The sequence below is a fragment of the Vulpes lagopus genome, chromosome 24 (genome assembly GCF_018345385.1).
Source record: "Vulpes lagopus strain Blue_001 chromosome 24, ASM1834538v1, whole genome shotgun sequence".
In the NCBI taxonomy this organism is placed as follows: Eukaryota; Metazoa; Chordata; class Mammalia; order Carnivora; family Canidae; genus Vulpes; species Vulpes lagopus.
Window position 1 is genome coordinate 26,266,000 of NC_054847.1, and position 12,500 is coordinate 26,278,499.

The 12,500-nt window shown below is 40.5% G+C and overlaps 1 protein-coding gene across 4 annotated transcripts in view; it reads right to left on the reverse strand.

Annotated features, from left to right (window-relative positions):
* The window catches only part of ZEB2 (zinc finger E-box binding homeobox 2), a 141,513-nt gene that overhangs the window by 46,988 nt on the left and 82,025 nt on the right, over positions 1–12,500 (reverse strand). The window lies entirely within an intron of this gene.

A 12,500-nucleotide genomic window follows, 5' to 3' on the forward strand; every position in this document is an offset into this window, starting at 1 on the left:
AGGAAAAGCCATATCTTCTGGGCCATTAATACCACTATTGAGATATCTTCATAGTGCCATAATTACAGAAGATTTCAAAGTGACACAGGCAAGACCAACACAAATGTTCAACTAACTCACAAGAACCGGCGGGCTGCTTTTGCAGTCCTGAGTCCCAGCAATGCTCAGTAGCTTTTCTTAAAATAGACAGCCTGTAAATAAGGTCTGTGAACTCAATTGAAGGTGGCTGTTTCTGAATTAGTCAGCCCTCACAGGCTCTCGGCCTACATGCTAGTACATAAATTGTCCACTTTACCACCAGACAAGAAAGATTAGAGTAATAAACACGGGGCATTAGCTCAGCTAGAGAAACACACCAGCCGTTACGCACACACAGGATTGCCAAGAACTGTTAACCCAACTCTCCAGAAACACACACAAAAAAACAAGTTAGAACCATGACATCATGGGAACAAGAGGGAGAGAGAGAAAGGGGGGAAGAAAAAAAGCCCGTGGAAAAAAAAAGAAAAAGCGCAAACAATTTTCAGGTTCATTTTGATTTCTCTGCGCCTAATAAAGCAATCCTCCGCTAAGTTATCAACTGAGCTATCTCAAGTGGCTCTTGCCAGCTATCGGATTATACAAAAGTGGCAGAAAAGGAGGAAAAAAATGAAAAGGATTGTGTGTCAGGTTCATAATGCTTTTGGAGAATTCTGGAAACATGTCTAGTTACAAATTTTAGTCAGTCATATCTGTTTGCTTTGACAGGTTCCCAGGGAGTAAAAAAGGAACAAAAAGAGAGAGATTTTTTTTGTCATGTGAGGCTGGGGACAAAAAGATTACACCGTGCATATCTGCTCATAATATGATCTTTGTATAATCCGCGGGTCTGCACTTGCCTTCGGAACAACTGCACAACAGGTGCAAATTAAAATGAAAACGGCAGCGGAGCCGGGCAAACAGAATCTGCTGACCTGGTTTGAATACCAATTGACGGGGGAAACAAAACCTTTTCAAGAGGTGTGACCACAAGGGCTTAGGCAAGTTCAGGCTGGGTAATGCCCTCAGATCTACAAAAAGAGAGATATTCTAACATCTCTGGTCTAGCTGTGTGGTCCAGATATACCTTAGTACAATCAATAATGTGCTGCTTTTTTTTTTTTTTTCCTGGTGACTGAGATTTAACCATTTCTTAGCAACAAGCAGAAGATTCTTTACAAATTTTCTGAACGCTGAGTTCGGGGGCGGGGGTGGGGGGGCGGTGAGAGTGGGGGGGGGTGCTACAACAAAAGCTCCTAAGGCCTGGGAAGCTTTCAACCCACCTCCTAAAAACTGATCTCTGGGCACAGGAGGAATAAAGAAAGGTCCAGAAGGAGTGAATAAAATTATCTAAGGCTGGACAGGCATTAAAAGGCCTTTATCCTGGAAAAAACCCCATGCCTTTTAAGGTCTTTTTCTGCATGGACCACAATATCCCGTGTGACACGTGAGTGTTCCTGCAGCAATACAATTGAAATATTTTCTTGTGGAAAAAAAAAAGAGAGAGAGAGAGAGATAAATGATTTATGAACAGCCCTTGAGGAGTCCCAAATATCAGAACAATCTAAACAAGCAATGAAGTCATGTCTCACCATATAGGGTCAGGAGTACAGCATCCATCACCTTCACAGGCCAACAATACTTCACAACCTTTAGGGTTCTCGCTCACAAATAGTAGTAAATACTTTTAAACTAAATAAATAACTGCTGTCAAGTTCACTTACAGAAGCAGTATGCCATCTTTTCCAGAGCTGTTTTAACTAGGATATCCATTCCCATAGCCATTGTGTTGGTATCCAAACCCCCACCTTACCCCCCCCCCCCCCTTTTTTAATCCAGGTGAAACAATTCATAACAAAGTTAGTTTGTGTATCTGAATTCGGAGTAGATCCTCTCATCCTGTCCTTTTTTGGCTGACCTGCTGACAATCAGAATCAAATCCATTAATATGGTCGTCGCACTTCCTGTTTCTCACCTAGTCCTCCCCATTTCTAAATCCGCAGGATTTGCCTTTAAATTTTTCTCTCAAGTCCAGTCAGTGGATTTGCCTCGTGCAATTATTGGGGAAAATTTCACCACGAAATAATCTGACTATAGAATGGCCAATAGGGGGTGGATCTACCCGCATTTACATTGTGAAATAAAATAAGCTCATTTTCCCATTTGTTCCCATTTTCATCCTTTGCCCACCATCATCACCATTGGCATTGAGAGGTCTTAATAACATAGCTTTGTCTCTGCAAAGAAGAGATTCGATTTTGTATAATAACTAATGTATACTGGTTTTAAATGAGGGTCATTGGGAAGAGTATATTAGTCTCATGTCTATTTTTGAACTTGTGATACATATTTTTTATCCAGCATTCAAAAGCGCTGAATCGCCTACATAACGTGGCAAAATTCTATTCCGTCCTTACATTAGGTCAAATAAGTCGCCCCTTGCATGAGTCTCAGCAAAATTTTATACATGTATTGGAGCTCCATGGCTGGCAGAAAAACAGACAGTTACTTCAAAACCACAAAGAAGTGGGAGCCCAAAGAATTCCTTTCTGCAATTCAATAAACAAGAGGAAAGATGTACTGTTTGCTGGCTCAAAATAGACACTAATTTTACATCTGTCTCTGAGGCACAGCAAAAAGCCAACTAAAGAGCAGTAATAAATGTCCAAAAACAGCATCAGTATCCAAAACTCTCCCAGTAATCTTCAGAGGAATTAATTACAATTCTGTGTAACAGTTGCATTGGCAAAATGCACCCATAATTATATACAGGTACTGTACTGTATTACAGGGAAATTTGCCATGTGATACCATGTTTACATGATAATTGATGGATAAGATAAAACTATTTGCATATGAAGTGCATATGAATTATTGGCATGGCTCACCATTTTATGTGGAATCATATTAAAGTTTCATTTTCTCTAAAACTGTATGTGTAATATGGGGTTACCAAAGGGTATAAAGCTGATACTTAAATTTGCTTTATAGCAAATGGGCCTGGAAAGATATATCTGAATATGCATTACTAAAAACCTATATTTAAAAGGCTTCATAGTTTATCTATAATAAGCATTATTTTCACTTCAGCAGATTGCATTATATTAAATCCTCTCTATTCTTCCTCCTAAGTAAACAATACTCTAAATTGTATCACTATACCAATTAATTTTACAATCATATGCAAAACAAATAATGGTTTCTCTTTATTGTCTATTGATATAACTTTTTACCCCCCCTCCCCCGCCCCGATTTTTCTATTCTGGTGACATGTAACGGAATAGCAGCAAAACGTGACATTTTTATAATGTCCATACCTGCCGGAAAATTTCAGCATTTGCAAAAATGGCCTATCATAGCATTTAAACATTGCTGATAATTAGCTTGACATTTGAAATACCAGAACTGTTGTTTTGAAGATGCCCTATACGATGTTACCTAACTAACCCCTTTTCATACTTATGTGCTTTCTCTACATTTTTCTGTCAGTTAGAGTACAAACAAGCGATCAGTTGCTAATGTATTAACATGAAAAGGAACTGATGTTAAGGGGGGGGGGGGGGGGGGATACGCCATCTTCACCAGAAGCAGAAGTTTTCTTGATGTAAAGGAAAATTGCATATGCAGATTATAGACACTTGGTTGTTAATCAGGCGGTCAATAATGATTTTCTAGAACTCCATTCAAGAGGGCCAATAAATCGTTCAATGCGATCATCAAGCACTAATTAAACCTACAGTGTGGTAAGTCCAGAGGACACACGGGTGTACTGTTCTCACCTCAGGAAGCTTGCTATCTATTTGGAGGAATGGAATTATAAAGCTCTAGTGCTAGGCCACTTGGCATCCACCCTCCACATGTGCCAAGGAAGCGATACAGGCACAGCGAGGTCCAGTGACTTGTCTAAGGTCCTGCAGCCAGATGGTGGCAACGCCGCTGCCAGGAAGCACGTCTCCAAGCGTACGGCACCCACGTAAAATATATACATGGTGTGACAAATTCCCCATGAAGGATGCAGTCTACATGTAAACCCCACAGGATCAGAGTAAGGAAATGAAAATCCCCGGGACTTTTGGGGATTTTCACAATGCAAAATAGAGATGGTTGCTTAATTTTGAATTGTTTTCATGATTGTTACTTTCATGGATCCCCTTAATTTGAGTTATAGAAGCCTACCAATTTGATCAATTACCAGAATCTAACAATACACCCATGCTTCTTCCCACAATAGTTTGGAAACAATAGAACTAAAGAGGCAGTTCCCAGAATTATGAGCTTGAAGACCTGTCTTCTCATCCCAGTCCCAACGTATAACCAGCTGTGTGGCCTTGGCCTTTCATACAAGGAAACTTGGTACAAATGGGTAAAAATAATGATGATAGTTTTCCTGTCTTTGAGGTTGCTACGGGGAGTCCACGAACTTGTACGTGCGATGACAACTTTGTGAAGTGTAAAACACTGATACCCACTGAAATAATAATAAAGATGGAACCAGAGGGGTGCCTGGGTGGCTCAGTCGGCTAAGCGTCCAAGTCTTGGTTTCAGCTCAGGTTGTGATCCTGGTGCCGTGAGATAAAGCCCCGTGTCGGCTCTGTGTTCAGTGGAGAATGTGTTTCTCTCTCCAGCTCTCTCTCTCTCTCTCTCAAATAAATGGATAAATCTTTTTTAAAAATAAATAAATAAATAAATACACACACCTAGATGGCTCATTGGGTTAGACACCTGACCCTTGATTTTGGCTCAGGTCATGATCTCAAGGTCGTGGGATCTGGCCCCAGTGTGGGTCCAGAGTCTGCTTGAGATTCTCTCTCCGTCTCTCTGTGCCCATCTCCCTCCCTCCACTCATGCTCTCTCTCTCTCTCTCAAATAAATAAATAAATCTTTAAGAACAATAAAATAAAATTTAAAAGATGGGACCATTGCTCCAGTGACTTCCTTTGTCTACTACTACAACGTGTGGTAGGTATAGGTGAAAAGAGAAGATCTGAGTACGTAACAGTCACAATTTTGGTGTTGGGCCTTCGTTTAAAAATCGTTTTTGCGAAAGTGTCCTCAAGTAGCAGCTCCATGATGGGAAACAGCATGCTTAACCCTTCAGCTAATACTTGATATAGACATGTAACCTTATTTTTTAAATGTCTCTTCTGATTATAGGGCTTAAAAGTTTCAAAGAAGTCCTTTGGAATTTTAGGAGTCATTTGGTTTCCTGAATCACTTAGACGCTTGGAGATCATTTATATTTGAGCCAATGCATTAATGGCCTAGTTGCTTCCTTGAAATGCCTTGATGTGTGGTAAGTGTTCGTGGACATTCTAAGTAAGACTCATCACCTGAACCCTAGCCCTTATTCATCCCCTTCCCCCCCCCCCCCAAAGTTCGATTTCTAGCTACTAAAGACAGGATGCAGCAATTCTTCCAGAATTTTTATCCAGTGTCGTGGTTTTTCCAGGGAAGACTTAGCAACACCCCTTCTTGATCACAGTTAACCTGTTACCTCGGCACTTGGGTGACTAAAGATCACAGGACTAAATTCAAGGGTCAATTCCTCATTTGATGATGGGGTGGGGTCTCGTGACAGATAGAGCAAAACAAAGCAAGCTCAAACAGAAATTTTCTTCTGAATTTGAATACGTATCACTGAAATGCATGAGCCTTAATTTCCTGATTTAAAAATGGGAATAACTTTATCACTTGGGGAGGCAAGATTAATTAATGCTAGAAAGAAGGAATCATGCTAGTTTGAAATATCCCCATGGAACGTGCTCTCCAGCACAAAACACTGTTATAAAAGAACAGCTATGAACATACCATAGTCAGCCTTTATACAAACTAGCTTGGTCACTTTAATTTTTTATCCCAGGAACATTCAAAGGCATTAAACCCGCATTATAAATTAATGAGTTGTAAAATGTCAGCTGATAAAACAAAAGCAGTTTTGAATGTAGGGATAAAAATGTTTCCATTTCAGATTAGCTATGTAAAAAATATGCATATTAAGTGAAATGAGAGAAGAATTTCTGCAATCCCATGGTTCCAATGTGGAGCGGCTAGTTCTGACACTCTTTCAACTTCCTATTATGGGAACATCTTGGGAAGATGGCAGCCACTCATCCCCTCTAGAAATGCTAGCAGCTTCCCTGTACCTGGAGGAGCTTTCCCATTGCAGTGTGGTAGTGATTAAAAAAAGGTTAAAATTTCCATAAATTTGCTGGGGCTCTGGATAAGCTCCCACATGCAGGTAATAACATCTTAGTTATGTCCTTTTCCCCCTTGAAACCTCTCCCTTAATATAGGAAATATAAAAATAATGGCAAATAAAAATAAAAGTAAGGATCCTCCCTTCCCCAAACTATCATAAAAACAGATATTGGTCAGAGAATTTACAACAGTAAATTCATTTATCTTTCTTTCTTTCTTTCTTTCGTTTTTTTAATTCTGTTATCTCTCAAGAAGACACCATTATCCTAGGTCACAATGTTCTAAGTGAAATGTATGCTTACCCAAAGACTTAATGGCTGTTTATTGTTTTACAAAGGAAAACATATTAGGGTTTTCCTCTATATTGAGAACTCAGAATGGTTTGGATTACCTTACTTGACTCCTACCAGAGGAAACTAGTCATTGGACTGATGTTCAAATACACATGCCCCTTGCCTCTCCTTTCATTGAGTTTTTGTAGTTGTAGTTTCGACCCCTTAGAAATTTTCTCAGCTTCACTTTCTGTCTACATCTGTAATATGCTTACACTCTAAGGATATAGTATTTAGCCAAATTGTACTCCAGAGCACGAGGGAATAATTACCTTTGATGGCTAAAAAGAAAAAAAAAAAGTGTAACAACACCCTCCTCAGCAAGCCCAGTGTGATGGCAAATTGAGGAAAGGCCCCCAAACAACTGCTGTACACAAATATTTTTATTTGCATTGTACATCTATTTGCCAACAATTCCACAATGCTTTATTAAATGCATCAAGTGAGTGTGTGTCTCCCAACAATATGTCACAAGAAGAGAAAAGATTTGGGGGGGGGAACTCTCTAATTATTGGAATCCATGATCATTCAGCAAGTTGCTTTATACCCACCCTCAGAAAGAAAGTATTAAGGAACTATAGAGAAAAAAAAATATGCTTATTATCATGCCTGAAGGATATTCAAGAGGAATGTGAAAATAACTGTAATTTATTTAGGACCCAGAAGTATGAAATAATAAGCTTCTGAGCCATCAAAATTGTTTTGGAATTTTTTTATCTGACACGAGGGCAGACCTTGTCTAGCTTTAAGTTTTATAGTAATAAGACCTTGGAAATAAAACCTTGAATAAACTGAATATAAAGAAAGGGGAAATGTGTCCTTGTGTAAATAGATATTGTGTCTATCACCTTCCTCTGAAAAGGTTACACAACTTTCAAAGCCCATAAAAGGTGTAAAGTCAGTAACTGCCAGGGTACGTTGGAATGTTTTGTAAAAAATAAACATGAAGTAGACAAACTGTAACAATTTTCTCTGATTGTTTTATAGTTGCCCCACCCCTAAACCTTGTCTGCAACCGTACGTTTTTCTAAGATGTAGATACTAACCGAAGTCCGACAAAATTAAACCTCCTTCCTCCCAAAACCTTAAACAGGAACCCATTCCTCCTTCTTAAGCAAAAAAGCTCGTCTCTTAAAGAAAGATTTTTCCTGCAAAAGACTTTCCAGGCTCCCACGGAAAAGGGGACTGCAGTCCTAGCCTATCTGTACAAACTTCAAGCAGTTGTCCGTCCAACAGACCAGTTTGGGGACTTTGACGCTTTCTGCAGTTTCTAGCGGTCAATAATAACCCTCGGGTCTCAGGAAGGTCACGTGGAGGCGCTGCCATGTGTCTAGGCCATCAGCTGAAGGAACCGTGGAGAAGGGCTCCTTCGGAAGGAAGCCACGCTCTTGAAGGCCGCAAAGGGTGCGGATCACCTTCTAGACGTTAGTGGGTGGGGACGAAGGGGAGGTGAAGAGTCACAGGGTTTTAAGAGACGTGTGGCTCCACAGAAGGCCGTTGGAACAGCTACTGCTTTCCACCAGTTGTTTTCTTCTGACGACCACGTCCTAAAGCAGTGGTCGTGACAAACTTGCCCACGCGCACCACCTCTGACTCCACAGAAACGCCTAGAAGGGTGGGGGGATGGGGGGTCACAGGGCCCAGTCCATCCACCCTGGACACCTTCGTCTGCAGGAGGCCTCTGACACCTGGGAAAGCCACCTAACCTTCATTTCTCGACCCAGAGGATTTCTCCTCAGGATTAGCAGGACATTCAGCGCAGTTGGCCCAGTGCGACGGTTTACTCTGTGGGGTCTTTAAAACTGCAGCCTCCCCTCCTAACACAGCAACACCCTTACTACGAGGAGCCTGTTTTCCAAATAGCGTCATTGCACCTCACAATTGACAAAACCAGACAACGGTGAAAGGGACAGTGACACGGCAGACACAAAAGCTCAACACATTATGGCCACTCTAAACAGAGTACAAAAGGAAGGGAGTCAGTGATGTGTAAACCAAACAATGTGAGGGGAAAAATATTGAATAATTTCTGTCATGAGGCACTGACTAAAGCCAGGCTCTAATTGAATTAAACTCCCATTTATTTGCTCAGGCCTAAACAACAGGCTGGGAGGAAGAAAAAAAAAAAAAAAACTTAAGGTTTGCTCAACTGTTCTGAGGTACCACCTTTCCTCACCCCTGTATAAATCCACCATCTGTGCTCACAGGCACACATGTTCCCTCTCTCAACAAATGCACGGAGACCCTACCAAGCACAGAAGCCAAAAAAGCACAAGGCACACAAAAGCTCCCCAGGCTGCCCCAGGTCTAAAGGAGCAAAAGGGGGAGAAAAGATCTTTTGCTCATTGCCCAGGTGAGACGGCCTGGTGCGTCCTCTCAGCCTCGACACGCGTCAAGTAAAAGAAAGGTTAAAATTAGAAAATTCAATTTATTTGATAATTTCCCAGAATAATTAGAGTTAATATGGGTTAATTAATATGCAAATCTCTCAGCAGATGTTCTGCAGCAGGGCCTGTGTGAGAAAACAGCCTCTGCTTTCTCCTACGTGATTTTGGCTGTCAGTTATTGGGTATAATTACTGTAACTAACCGAATACACACAAAACCTTTGGAATATAAAATTGTTACAGTTCTAGCTCTGCACAAGCTGCTACTTTTCTGCAATAAAAGCGAACAATTTCTTTCAGAAAATAGGAGCCTTTTTGTTCCTTTCTTGATTTAAAAAGAAGAAATGAATCAAGTAAATGGCTTATCTTTTTCTATGCATAATTAGGTCAGTATTATATGAACATTCCAATGAGCAGTGGTACAAACGTACATATAAAATGATAGCTCAAACCACCTGCAAAATCACATAAAATTGTTTTATTCAGAATCTTTTTTTTTCTTCCCCACCAGAACTTTGAAATGCTGAATGTCTTTCTTTCCCACATTGCCAACATTTTCTAAATTCAAAAGGATCCTACAACTTTATTAATTTTTTTTTCTCTTCAAAGACACAAAAGAATAAAGTGGGTAAATGTTTTTAAAGGTACATGAAGAAGTGGACTCTTTTGTAAAAGGACTCTGCGCAGAGTTCTAAACTTAAAAATGTTTGCGCTTTGAATGGCTACGTATTTATAGGTTTGGAGTGCTCACCAGCCTACGATAGGTACAAAGGTCCAGGCTGGCTGAAACTCATACGCAGGGGCGAGACGCTGCTTTGCATACGTCAGACTGGAGAATACTTTTAAATGTTGTAACAAGTTACTTAGGAGGGGTCTGATAGGCTTTTCACGCGTTGCACGATTAATAATTTAATCGAAGATTGCTTTGTTCTCATGTATTGGTAAACTCCTTAAAGGATGCCTGAATGGGAACAGAGAAATTTTAGGCCTACTTAATAAATTTAGATCATCTGCCAAACACCTAAAATCCACGAGAGAGACTTATCTCCAGGACAATTATTCAACCTCAGTGCTTAAAAGCAGGATATGATCTTTTTTTTTTTTCACAGACTGATAATTTTTTTTTTTTATATATATATCTACTAATCAGCAAGCATCTATAGAAAATTGTTTCCACCCCATTTTGGGCCGGAACGACTGAGTCACATTCATGGTCGGCCTGGTCCAAATTTCCTCCTGTAGGACAGGAGCGACCGTGGGTGTGGTGGGCACACGCTTGACACCTGATAGACCAAACTGGTATCAGGTCTCGCTTGAGAAAGGTGTTCTGAGGCTTTAGATGAGGTGAGTTGCGATCAAGGTCAATGAACTAGAGAGAATAATGTCATGATCCAGAAGTAAGAGAAAGAGTAACGCACAGATGGATGTCTTAACCTTCAGAATGTTTAAATAATTGGGGTTTCGATGACAAGGCATATGGCTGGGTCTTCCTGCAGTGGATTTCACCCAGACTTTCCCTGTTTTTGCCACCCAAACAGCATGTAAACAAACAGTGCAGCAGCAAGTTTGCACGAGCAGGATGATCCATGCTTGGAACAATCTGGTTGTCACAGACACAGCTCTGTTTGGACACCACAACTCTTATCTGCAGGCTTGCTCTAAAAGTAGTTCAATGACCACCCTTCCCTTTCCTCCCGTCCTTCCCTTTAGAGCCACTCTTCTGAGAGAGAGAGAGAGAGAGAGAGAGAGGCAGAGACAGAGGGGGAGGGAGAGGGAGAGGGAGAAGGAGAAGAAGGAGAAGGGGGAAGGGGGGGGAGGAGACCCCCTGCTTTCCTACTGTGCTTCAACTGCTTTTTCCCTGGCCCCAGCTCCCCTTTCCTGCTGCCTTTGCTTTCAGGTAGTGGAATTTGCTGACCCTGGCCGCTTGGTGGCCTAAGCCTGGATGTGGCAAAAGTCAGCTAGTCACAGCGCACTTCTGAATTCATCTTAGTCACAGAAGGGCTCTCGTTGGAGACATCCACCTGGTTCAGTGACTTCTATGGGCCTCCCTCCTCTACTGGGAAGAGAGGCCAAATCGCATGTTCCTTCCTCATTTTACCTCCAGGAACAGGTCACACAGATGAAACAATCACACCATTTTTGAAAACAGAGGTTTTCACTTGCTGAGGTGATGAGGAGAATTCCTCAGATAAAGATGCGCCTTGTTTTTTTTTTTTTTTTTTTTTTTTTGGCTGTAAACAAATAAATCTAGAATCTTCTCGCTCCCTAATGTTTTGGCTTTGAGTTGCTAAGACCTTCCTGAGTGTTCTAGACGTAAGGCACCTTCTCCTCTGTTGGCTTCATTTTAGTCATCAAGATTATCTATTGGCTGACAGCTGCGTGATCTGTGACCCACACCCTCAGAAAGGGAGCAGTTTGAAAGCAACTATGAATTTCATCCATTCTCTGGCCACCGTTATCTTATGAAGTATTGATAACACATTATCTTGCAGAGCAGAATAATACTGCACAAAATGATACTGAGATGTTTAAGACTGAAAGTTATTATTCAGAAGTTTACATAGTCTGCAAACACTTATCAGAAGCTCTGGACAGAAAGAACAGAACCTCCGTTTCATTAAGATACAGTGGAATGTTAGAGGTTTAGGGCCGATAAAGGCCAATTTTCAAAAAGTTCAGAATCTTCCTCGATGATAGAACAACTACATAAATTAAAATGAATGTCTCTCACAGCAGTGAAGACCTGAACATAGGTGTTCATACACTGACTGCAAGGTTTTAATAAACAAGACCTGCCTTTCCGAATATGTTATGGGGGGAAATCTAGAAATCATTGGAGAAGCCCCTTAGGTATTGAGCCCACAGAGGCCAGACTGTTGTATATGTGGACATGAATTCTGGTGAAGAATACAAGGCAACATCAAAATATCCAACTTAATTTGACTCTTTTAAGATTCGTTTTAGGATAGCAGAACTATCCGGAATCGATAGAAGTTTATGGAATGATCTTCATATTTTAACTTACTAATGAGGCAGGAAAAAAGAGCTTTTTATCATTATGCCCGCTCAGTTTTCAAGCCAAGAAGCACTGATATTATTAAGACTGGAAAGAATAAAAAGTCATTCTTCAAATATTTTTTTGCAAGACAAATTAATCGCTCTCCACTAGAACCCCAAAGATACGTAATATCTTTGAAAAAGACAACATATAGATCCAAAATACACAAGTTGCCTAAAAATGTCAAATGGCTTCACCAATTAAAATATATCAAACTTACGTTTCATAAAGATATTTTGATTTTTTTGTGTGCGAATGATTTACTTTTCCTCACAAAGCCTGTGTATTTTAGTAGAAAGACACAAAAGGTATATTATCCCTGCTACTACTTTTCAAATTACAACATGCATATCAGCTTCAGTTTTTCTCTTAATCCGCACTAGCCTTTTTTTGTGCACACACACTGCACAGCATAGAAAGCAGTTTGGCATATTGGAACATAGTTGCACTAGAAATGACAAAATTCTCATATGCTGTCCCCCTTTTTACTGGACTTTTCCCATATTAT